Source organism: Danio aesculapii, chromosome 9, assembly GCF_903798145.1.
Source record: "Danio aesculapii chromosome 9, fDanAes4.1, whole genome shotgun sequence".
NCBI lineage: Eukaryota > Metazoa > Chordata > Actinopteri > Cypriniformes > Danionidae > Danio > Danio aesculapii.
Genome location: NC_079443.1, coordinates 28,949,479 through 28,961,841, shown reverse-complemented (window position 1 = coordinate 28,961,841; position 12,363 = coordinate 28,949,479).

Here is a 12,363-nt window from a genome sequence, read left to right as displayed (position 1 = left end):
CAGTGGGGAAACTGCCGGCTGTTTATTGCTAGGCCGGGCTACACTTTCCACACCGTAATTTCACTTTCTAATTCAGAATGCATTACTCGCCGAATTAATTAAATTAGTGATAAATAAAAAGCAGGATTCAGCTAAACACCGGATAAAAAGAACTTAGCACTCTTTTATTAATTTACCTAACGCCTAAAGGTTACCGGTGTTCTACCCTTGTTTTAAACTAAAACTAGTTTGATGTATTGTTCACTCTTATGTAAATAAAATTATTAAAAAAAAAAACGTGTCACTGTTTTCTGTATGCCGTTTGTTCAGCAGTAAATTATTTATTATATTATCAGTAGTATTATTATAAACGAAGAATACAAAAAAAATTAAGGAAAGTGCGAATGGAAGAGTGGTAAAAATTAATTTCTTGCACGGTTCACATGACCGTTTTGCGCATGTGTTAGAATAGCATGTGTGTGAAGTGGGCAAAACTGCTGCTGGGAGGATTATGTCAAATGACTAAAATGCAAAGGTTAAAACCGTATGTGGGCTGGATAACGTGTTTTTGTCGTCTTTGAGTGTAACGCTGTGCATTAAAGATAAAGGATGAAGGTTGGCAGTGGAAGGCTGTTGTCACGGAGAGCTGGACAAGATCTATGAAGAGCATCAGTTACCTGGAGAATAAAGAGGGTGTGAAGGTGGATCTGCTGCTCTGCTGCGGAGACTTCCAGGCTGTCAGAAATGAGGGAGACATGAAGTGCATGGCGGTGCCTGCCAAATACAGACACATGCAGACTTTCTACAAGTAAGCAAACGCCTGCGATAGATAGATAGATAGATAGATAGATAGATAGATAGATAGATAGATAGATAGATATAGAATAGATAATAGCATTATTTAAATTGAATAAAGTCACCTGTTAATACACTTTTTCTCTGTTATATATTGTTAAGTTTGTTATATTTGTTTTCCAAGGTACTACTCTGGTGAAAAAAAAGGCTCCTGTCCTGACGATTTTCATTGGTGGAAATCACGAGGCATCAAACCATCTACAAGAGCTTCCATATGGAGGCTGGGTGGCTCCTAACATCTATTATTTGGGTGATTCAAGCAATGCAGTTATATTAATAGGGTTTTTGTTTTGGTTGGAGATGCAGAATGATTTCTGCTGGTCTTAAGGGGATAGTTAACCCAAAAACTTAAGAAGCCATAGCATTAAATATTTGCAAGCCCAACGTTGCAGCAAATTATTACATTCTGTTTTTGATTTACTATACAAACATCTAAACGTGTAACTCAAGATACACTTAAGATTTACTTAACTGTGTACAGATTTACTTAAGTGTGTAAGTGTTGCTAATAGAACTCATGATGTGCTTCTTACACATTTACATTTTTGGGAACATATCAATGTATTCCATTCCCTTAAAATGGTTTATTTCCCTTTTCTTACTTGATCCTTAAAAAGTCTTACTGTTTCTTTCTTGAAACACTCTCAACCACCACTTTTGATTCATTTAAAGTTATCACCATATCAGCATGAAAAAAAAGCATTATGACAGATTTCTTTGTAATATGTCTTGCTAGTTGTCTGTGCTAGTATCTTATTGCATGTGTTATTGAACTTAATATTTAACATCATTTAATTACAAATGTTTGAGTAAGTAAGTGACAAATATCTGCATCAGAAACGGAGAGGCACTGATGCTCACTTCACGTGTTTGCAACCCCAGAACGCACACAGAATACTAATGAACACACACTCTCACACACACACATTTGCACATAATTGCAGAGCTGGTGAGGATTGAAGTGTATTATTGGGGAAACATCCTTATCTGTGTTGTGTGTGCGTGTGTGTGTTTTGTGCATTAGGGCTCTGGAGGGAAAAGGTAATGCATTCTTTCCTCTCTTTCTTTTCTTGTTATATTTAGTGATGATGGCTGAATTTGGTGACTCGGGGACATGGAAATGCCCGAATAAACACCTCCTTCTCCCTTTTTCTCTGTTGGAAAGGGGAGGAGAAGAAAGTGAAAACTTCTGTAGAAACACCAATTTAGGCATCTTGCACACATGCACACGATCCCCACTGGGGTTTGTGTTACTAAGATTGGAAGGAGATGGCTAAAAAAAAAACCGTCTGCAGTCCCACACACCCCACCTAAAGCACAGAGTGTGGGGGTGGAGATCATGAGAGAGAGAGAAAACAAGAAGCGAAGAAAAGAGAGAGAAGCAGGGTGCGGAGAACAGGAGGGGGTTGCGGATAAAGATGGAGAGATTTCAGTCAAAGTGAATGGGGGAGAACAAATGGAGGGATGGGAAGAAAGGGACTGGGGGTAGATGCGTGTAAATTTGAATTAGGATTGTTTTGTTTTTCAATTTCTTTCTATGCTGGTTATGTGAAGATGGAGATAGCAATATAGGGCTGAGGAGGACTGCGTCTGTGTTGCCACCCTATAGCGACGGACGGTGATTGACACAGTGTTTTATATGTTTTGACAAAACAAAAACAGTGCCGCCTCTCCTCTCTGCAACCTCTTCTGCGGTGCTGCAAGATAGCGCCGCTTGCAGCCTTCCTTTTTACGACATTTCACAAACATGCATTTCTGACAGAGCTTAACAACCAAGGAATTGAAGTCAATTTCAACTTGTAAAGACGTGTGTGTTTCTGAGTAAAACCAATTGAAGTTCCTTAATGTACTACAATGGGAAAATATCCTGAGAGTTGAGCTGGAGGTGGAGAAACAGAGAAGAGAGGAACAAGAAAAATCAGCAGGCTGTGTTAGTCTGCCACGCACTGGCCATGACTCTTTACTACCCATACGAAAATCTATATACTGTACTTTGAGGTCAGAATTATTAGCCCCATGTTTATTTTCCCCCCAAATTTCTGTTTAACGGAGAGATTTTTTCAACACATTTCTAAACATAATAGTTTTAATTACTCATTTCTAATAACTGATTTATTTTATCTTTGCCATGATGACAGTACATACCATTTGACTATATTTTCTTTTCAAGACGCTTCTATACTGCTTAAAGTGACATTTAAAGGCTTAACTAGGTTAAATAGGTTAAGTAGCCAGGTTAGGGTAATTAGGCAAGTCATTGCATAACGATGGTTTGTTCTGTAAACTATCCAAAACAAATATTGCTTAAGGGGCTAATAATTTTGACCTTAAAAGGGTTTTTTAAAAATTCAAAACTGCTTTTATTCTAGCCGAAATAAAACAAACAAGACTTTCTCCAGAAGAAAAAATATTATCAGAAATACTGTGAAAATGTTCTTGCTCTGTTAAACATCATTTGAGAAATATTTAAAAAAAAGAAAAAAAAAACTCAAAGGGGGCTAATAATTCTGACTACAGCTGTATATATTTATATATATATTTAGTTGATATTTGAATTTATTTTGGTTCAAGACAAAGACATATTTAATTTGTCAAAGTAAAACTAAGAATAAATGTAAAGTTTTATAATCGCCATGGCTGCAAGAGTTTGAAAAATTAAACAATATATTTTAACATATTAATATGTTAATTTATTTCTGAGAACTTTAATTTTCAGATTCATTACCTTTAGTGTCGCATGATCCTTCAGAAGTCATTCTAATATGCTATTTGGTGCTCAATTAACATTATATGATGCTAAGTCTACGTAACGTTTACATGCAATTTTTAATGAACAGAATGTTCAAACTATTTGCATTTAATTGAAATAGAATTGTCATTACCGTCAGTTTGGATAAATTTATTTTGTTCTTGGTTGTTTTGATCATTTATGTTTTATCTTAAACAGTTTTCATCCACGAAACAGTAAAAAAGCTGCATTATAACTGTCAGGTTTCTCTGAATAATACAGATATAAGTGTATGTGCAATTTGTTAATGACAAGTCTGTAATCTGGGTCTGATTAAAAAAGTGTTTAAACTGGTTTTGATAATGGCACACTGGGATTTTGAGAGTTTGTTTGTGGGAAGCATCACACGTTTGACAAATTAAGCAATACTAGGAGAAGATGAAGGAAAGGTTGTGTGACAAAAAAAAAAAAATATATATATATATATTATATATATATATATATATATATATATATATATATATATATATATATATATATATATAACTCCTATGGAGATGCCATGGGTCTGCTATTTGCCAATGACCAAGCTTGAGAACTTGGCTGGTCAATAAGAATACTCAAAATTAACTAATACAAGAATAGAGGTAAGAATGAATAAAAATACTGGTTTTGAATTAGGCAGGGTTGTGTGCCTACAAATACTAAATAATTCACACAAATATTAATGAGATCTAATGTTTACAATGCGCTGTCCAGATCTGATCCTGGAAAGACACTGTCCTGCAGCGTGTAACCCTAATCCTATACCACACCTATACCAAGGTTTTCAGAGCTTGAGCTATTAGAAGCAAAAGATTTGCCAAGAGCTGGCCTCTCCAGGAGCAAGGTTGGACACTTATATTTAGGAAACTCCATATACGTTATTTTGGGTAAAGTATCACCCAAGCCACTTTCAACTTAATTATGTCCAAAACACATGATGTGATGGAGTAAACCCCATCTTATCTGGCTGAGCTTCTGAGTTACCAGCAATCATCTCAAACTCAAACAAACAACTTCTGCACGTTCCTCACACACTCCTAAAGCTGAAAGCAGAGCGTCCTTTTTTTAATAGCTGGTCTTAGATCTTGCAACAGACTACCTCAGGATAGAGTTTAATTCTCAGTTGAAGACTTATTTGTATTCCATGGCATTTGATTTATTTGTATGTTTTTAATGTGTACAGTCCTTTCTATTAGTTAAGTGTTGTTAAGTTCCTGCTCTTTAATCTTATTATTGGTCTTTGGTGCACACTAGTGCTTGTATATAAAAAAGGCTGTACTTGATTCCATATAGACATGTACATAACTAAACTCACTCTATCTCTCTTAGCTGGACTGGGAAAGCAATGGTGGTCTGGTGAAGAAAACTTCCTGCTATCCGTGAGGATGAGGAGAATGATGAAGAGCAGAATTCTGTGTCAAGGGCCCCACGTTCGCCTCTTCGCCTGACCAGGGCCCTCAGTTCCCCCTTGCGATCACCCCTCCTTCCCCCTCGGCCCTTCCGTGCTCCATCTGAGAGCATGCGACCTGCCACCCTCCAGATCCCATGTGGTCAGTTTTAGCAGCGCCCCTCCTGAACTCAGCCCCAGGTACACACACACACACAATCTCCTATCACATCCACAATCATCTGCAGCCCTCTGGTGGCTCTTATAAGAACTTTATTGATTCATAATTTAGAAGAAGTATCCAGCTACCATGACAACCATTTTGGGTGAAATCGCTGCTTGCTCTAATGATTGGCTTTTCAATTTCACCCTAAGAAATCAAGGCTTTTCTAAAGCTGCAATTAAATGAGCAGAAAGTAATGGAGTCCATTTCTATCTAGGCATTTTTATTATATATTATGTAGCTAATGATGCTTTGATTCTTACCAGTTCTTGGTCGGTTGTGCACAAAACACATGATGCATGTTTTATGATGTCTCGCAGGTTCGTGGACGGCATAGAAACAGAAAGCAATTCCAAGCTCAACACAAAGGTTTGAGTTCGGTCCCAGCCTACCTCAGAGTGGCCCTCCATCCCCTTCCCCAGGTACAAACCAGCGTCAAGTCAGAATGTGATTTCTGGGAGGGAACATGAAGTGATATTTCTAAAAATAGACTGTCTTGCACAGTCAGACTTCTCCTGCAGCTTATTCTGGCCAAGAACCGCCCACTTAGACAGGAAGGGACCATCTGACCAATATTTAGAGCTGCCCAGCTATTTTTAATGTGTGGTACATCTGAAATCATATAAAGTTGAAGTCAGAATTATTAGCCCCCCTGAATTATCCGCCGCCTGTTTATTTTCTTTCTCCAATTTCTGTTTAACGAAGAGATATATTTTTTTCAACACATTTCTAAACAGAATAGTTGTATAACTAATTTCTAATAACTGATTTATTTTATCTTTGCCATGATGACAGTAAATAATATTAGACTAGATATTATTCAAGACAGTTCTATACAGCTTGAAGTTAATTAGGTTACTAGGCAGGTTAGGGTAAATAGACAAGTTATTGTATAGCGATGGTTTGTTCTTAGACTATTGGGAAAAAAATAGCTTAAAGGGGCTAATAATTTTGACCTTAAAGTGCTTTTTAAAAAATTAAAAACAGCTTTTATTCTAGCCGAAATAAAACAAATAAGACTTTCCTCCATAAGAAAAAATATTATCAGACATACTGTGAAAATTTCCTTGCTCTGTTAACATTAGTTGGAAAATATTTAAAAAAGAAAAAAATTAAGGAGGATAATAATTCTGACCTCAACTGTATAAGCTGAAAATTAAAGCTATTATTTTTTTAGAGCCATGGTGATTTGTCTTTCGAAAGTTTTAAGGTAGTTGATGCCACACCCTGAACTTCACAAACTTGGGCAAATCTAGTTCTTTCTAAGAAGGATTCATTGTAGCAGATGAGATGTATAAAAATGTAAATGTTATATGTGTGGATTTGTGTGCAGTGAGCCAAGAGCAGCTGGAGTCAAAGCAGAGCATCACCAAACTGAGTGAGGAGGTAAGGCAATCAAGAATATCCAATACAAATTCATTTAATTACAAAATATGAAATAATTTTTGCATAAAATACATTTAAAATGTTTGCACTGTATTCAAAATTGAGCCGTTGAGACAAGCTTATTAGTCCAAATCAAGAGAGACCAGAATTAGTCTTGAGTTTGAGTCAAGACTACACCAAATCCTGGAAAATATGGTTATAGACTAGGGGTGTCCAAACTTGGTCCTGGAGGGCCGGTGTCCTGCTGAGTTTAGCTCCAACTTGCTTCAATGCACCAGCCAGGAAGCTATTGACCTTATTCTTCAATGCAGAAGTGCACTCGTTTTGCGAGTCTGGTTCAGTCGCCTATGGGAGAAATGATTAGGAATTATAAACAGCAGAAAACTGTCAAACTACTCGCTCTACAAACAAGTGTTTGCATGACAATACAGATAAAATAAAATAATATAATAAGAAAATATCAGTTTGCAACATCAAGCAGCAAAACAAGCTGTTTTAATGTCTAAAAATGAATGGAAGTGAATGAGAGCAGAAGTCTCGAGCCAAAAATATTTAAATGGCTGCGCCCGCTCGTACGCGGAGAATAAAGTAAATATCTAGTAAGAGCTTGATAAGCTGATTCAGGTGTGTTTGATTAGGGTAGGAGCTACATTCTCCAGGACTGAGTTTGGACACCCTGTATAGACTCTCAAACTCTGGAGTTGTGCACCAGTGCAACATGCAGGTTACACATTTGTTTAATATCACTAAAGATCTCTTTTCTAAAAGTACATCAAGGTCTGCCGAAAGCTATAAGCCACTAGAGGCCACGCATTACATTGATTTTACCACTTTTAAAGGGTGTTAGACAAGTGGCTTATTGATTTTTTTAGTAAAAAGGCTGCACTACAGCATCAAATAAGACCTCTTTGTTCAGTAAGTACATGATAATAAAGAGTTGGCTGGTGATCATTTCAAACCTAACCCAGTCCGGATGATCAGGACCCTGATTCCAAGCAAAAAGCTATTAAAAGAAAGGAAATGTAAAACAGTGAAGTGAAATTCATCTAAAACATCTACAAGGAAATCGCTGCCTTGGACAATGTTTTACTGTGCAGTGTGCCTCAAAATTTGGTCATTGACACTCATAATCATCATGTCGCAACCAAAATGTTAACTATGGGTATTAGTGCATTTATACACTGTAAGGGCGTACTCACACTATGTACAGGTGCCTTGATCCGGGCTGAAGAACGCCTGTCCCCCCTCCGGTCTCCCCTGACGGACCGCACTCTCATTACATTCGGGCCTGAGCACACTTACGTCATCGATGATGCGCTGTTCAGTAAGCGCTTTCACTCAGTATATTTCACTCAGCTCAGTTATATTGTTTTAGTCGGAATTATGAGGTTTGCTAAAAGTGCAGCTGTCGTGCAGTGAGGGGTTTGCGTCTTTAATAATCTACGACAGTTTGCGTTCATTGAACAGTAAGAATGATTAATAAATCCATATGAAACAGTCCCTTAAGTCACGTCTCGTCTTCAGTTTCGGGCTGAGCCCAAGTGAACCGTGCTCTGGCACACCTCTTCCACCGGACCAGGGCCAGCTAACTGAACCGTGCCTGAGCCCGATTCAGAGCACTCACACTTCTCAAACGATCCGGGAAACAGGCCTGGGCATGGTTCGGATAGCATAGTGTGTGTACGCTCTTAAACCCAAAAAGTAAAGTTAACTCAAACTGTTTGAGGAAACAGATTGCAACAAACCATTTGAGTTACAAAACTAGTACAAAACTAGTTCAAAAACTAATCCTAATGAGTACTGTGAACTTAACACTAGGCATGGGCCTTGGATAAAAATATCACGGTTTTACGGTATTGTGATCACTGCTCTAAATTATATTCTTTTTAAATGTCTGGGTAAAAAAAATACTTTTTTTCCCTTTGAAAACAATATATTTCTATTTTTTTTATATATTTAATATATTTTGGAGCAGCAACATGTCAGCCTGAATAATTCAAATGAATCATTTGACTGCTGCTGTCATCATATCTTTTTTGCTGGAGACACTGTTGTCCTAAAAAACAAAAAAATGTAAATAAAAAATATTACACATATACCTTAGGAACGATATTACAGAAAATGTTGGCGGTTTTAAAACCTTGACAATTCCAAACCGCGGTATACCTTGAAAACGGTTACTTAACACATTTGAGAAAATGAAGCATTTTGACCACAGTAGAACCCAGTAAACAAAGAGAACTACAACTAACTGAGTACTGTAAAACCCAATAAGTTTAGGCAACTCAAACCGTTTGAGGAAACCGATTGTAACAAACCATTTGAGTTACAAAAAAAGTAATCTATATGGGTACTGTGAACTTACTCCATTTAAGTTGAAATAATGAGGTATTTAACTAACTCATTACCTTCAACACTGAGTTCAAAAGTCTTTTCAAATGAGTAGAATTAACTTTCAGTAAATTTTGAGTTAACTAAACTCATTTCATTTGATAAAGTTGACTGTTGGGTTTTACAGTGTATGAAATTGACAGATTTGCAGGAATGGCTCTGAATAAAGAATACCAGTCTGATTGCATTTGCCCGTTTACTTACATTCTGTTGATCTCATTCACAGATGACTAGTCTATCCCAGCAAGTCTCCCAGCTGAGCAAAGAGCTACAGGAAATGACACGTCTCCTCCGGCCCATACTTGTTATGGGATCTCAGCCCTCCTGACTGCCCTCAGTCCAACAATGCCTCAGTCTGCCAGCAGTTGCAGTGGTCCAACAATACCCACGCCACCAGCTCCTTCACCCATAGCCTCACCATCCACGCCACTCAGGCCAACTTGCTCCCTATTGGACAGTGCAGACACTGGGAGCATTGGCTTACCCAGCTGTCTCCTACCCACCAGCCCACCACTGAGACCCCACGCACAGGTTCAGGTGTCTCCAACAGGCTGTTCGAGAGGACCTTCCCTGCCAGTCCTAGTTTCTCCTGTGACAGCCCAAACAGATGGGCCTGGCACCCAGGCAGCTCCAACCCAGCCACCACAAGCCAATCAGCCCCCTTCTCCGTCTCTAACCTTTTCATACTCACTGCCATCTTTCCGCACTCAGTCTTCTTCCTGCTCCCCCTGCCAGGGGCCTCACCGACCTGCCAGTCACAGCAGAGGTTTGCTACCTCAGCCCCCTTCACTGGACAACCCAAATCCACCACTATCACATTGCTCGGCACCACCCTCGATCAATAACTCCCCAGGAGACCACAGGGTGGGTTTCAGCCAGTTCCCCTTGTCCCCTTCCTCCACTCGGATCCAGCCAGGGGCATGCACTCCTCCTTCTTCTTCTTGTCCACACACCTCCCCACCCTTGCCCTGCTCTCTGGACTCCCTGCCAGAAACACAGGCCTCTTTTGGCCCAACATGGTTGCCGCAGAACCCCGTCCAGGGACCTCCTCAGTTAGAGATTGAAATGCAAGAGTGGGCAGCAACTGCAGGGAGGCCCAGCACAGAGCATATCAGCTTCATAGATGAAGAAGGACCACCACTGTGAGAGACTAAATGAAGATGAATAGGACTAGCTGACTTAGCAAATAAGGGAGTGGTGAACTGGGCTAACTGCAATTTCCCCAATACACCTCCATACCGAACTGATTGCTGCCCCATTAGGATGACACTCTTATAACTACACAAGTTGTGGCTCTGTTTCAAAACTTAGTGAGCTGCCTAACCAGATAGCTTAGTTATCCTATGCTCCAAAACTAGACATCTAAAAGTGTTTTCTTTAAAGAGACATTGTTTGTCCAGAATTTCAGAATGCAGTGTGAGCTAGTTACAAATGCAATCCAGGATTGTGCCACTCATTAAATTGCTAAGTCCACACAAGAAACGTATGCTACCTTAATGCCATCTATTCGCCATAGATAGATAGGTAACAACCTGAACATTCTGTTGACATCCTCAAATTTTAAATGAAATATTTCTATGGCATTACAATTAATGCTAAAAATTAGAATCTGGGTGATCAGTAGACAAAACCACAATGAAAAAAGTAACAGGCATAACAGCTTATTTAACTATATTAGATCTTCAGTCTATTGCAATAGCCAAATAGATGCCATCGCCACCGCCATTTTGACTGTTAGCACATTATGTTGCAGCTGTCAGATGGAGCTTTTAGGTTGAGGTTAAATGTAATTCCAAGATCCATTACAAATCAATATATTCTCACTTCCAATATGGCTTAAACACATATTTATTCATAATTGCATTAATTAGTCTGATTTTAGCATGATGCTAAGCTAAATCTAATAGAACTATCAACTGCTAGAAATATTGATATGAACGGTTCCATGTAATTATCAGTGAAAGAAAATGTTTAGCCTAATATTGTTTGTACAAATGTATTAGGTCAAACAGCATTAGCTAGCAAAATGCTAATGTCAAGCTCAATTGGAATCCATAGGGTATATGCCGAAGCATGCTAATAGGACTTTTAATTTGCCAGTAACATGGGTTAATCATTTCCGGTGAATTGTATGCCAATGCAAAATCGGCACGTTTAAGGTCTGTTTCTTTAAAAATCAGCGATCTCCACTGGCTAAGTGATATCCGATATAAAGTGGGTCTCAGATTGTACAAGAAGCACTGCATTAAATAACATTTTCCCCCGCCATGTCTTTATAATATGAGCATTTATTTTACCCCAGTATATTGAATGGAGCTTCTACGCTAGCCTGCCGATTCTGACGGGCGTGTGCGAGTAAACGGCTTTTTGTCTCATTTTACGCTTGAGCAACTAAATGAATGCCAAAGTCTGTTTAACTGATTGTATTTGAATTACATTACAACATCGATGCTGTAAAAGGAACCGAATAAAATGGAAAAAAGCTCACAATAACAGGTCACCGGAAGTTTATCAGTATGGGAACAACACTAGCTCGGCATATACCCTGTTGTGAACAATGGTTAGATTACATGATTTGGGGGGGTTAAGAAGGACAGCTGTTAATCCTTTCAGTCATTTATGAGCTTCCTTTTTGGTTAGATTTAAACTTAGATTGTAGCTGACTATGGCAGACTATGTACTGAGGCAGTTCACTATGCTTTTGAAACAGCCACTGATATTCACTATATGGCAGCACACCAGTACCTGATACCAGCCAGTTACTCTTCTCTGAGCACAACTTGTTGAAGTTCCTCTTCTAAAGGCATTATATGACCTTCACATGCATCATTGTGACCCAATTGACACGGATCCCACTGCGGCCATAAATCCTCTTTGCTATAGGGGAATTTAATATAACAAATGAAAGTGCACTGATTAACTTGCAAGACTGTGCACTGATCATGCGCAGACTACAAGGACTGTCAGGTGGTGTTTCTTATCTCTGTATTACCAAAACAATGTTTATACTCTACTAATACCCACTTTGTGAATTGAGTTCGCTTTTTGAATTTCCAAACTTGGCAAATGAATGAAGCTGTCACAACACATTATCCATCATACTTCATTTGTTTCCTCCAGATTGTCTCGAGCCAGTTAACACATTTACTAGCCAGAACCACCAGTTGCATATTAAGTTAGCACGGAGACCTTGGGAAATATCTGTCCTCCTTGCAAAATTTAGTCAGTTTCAAGATTTCTTCATTATATTCAGTCAAAACATGTATGAATTAGTGCTAGCTGAAAGTGTAACACACACACATATGTACAGTACGTGTAGCCAGGGTACAAAATTAACATTTGCAACACTTCTAAAAAGAGCTCCAGCCA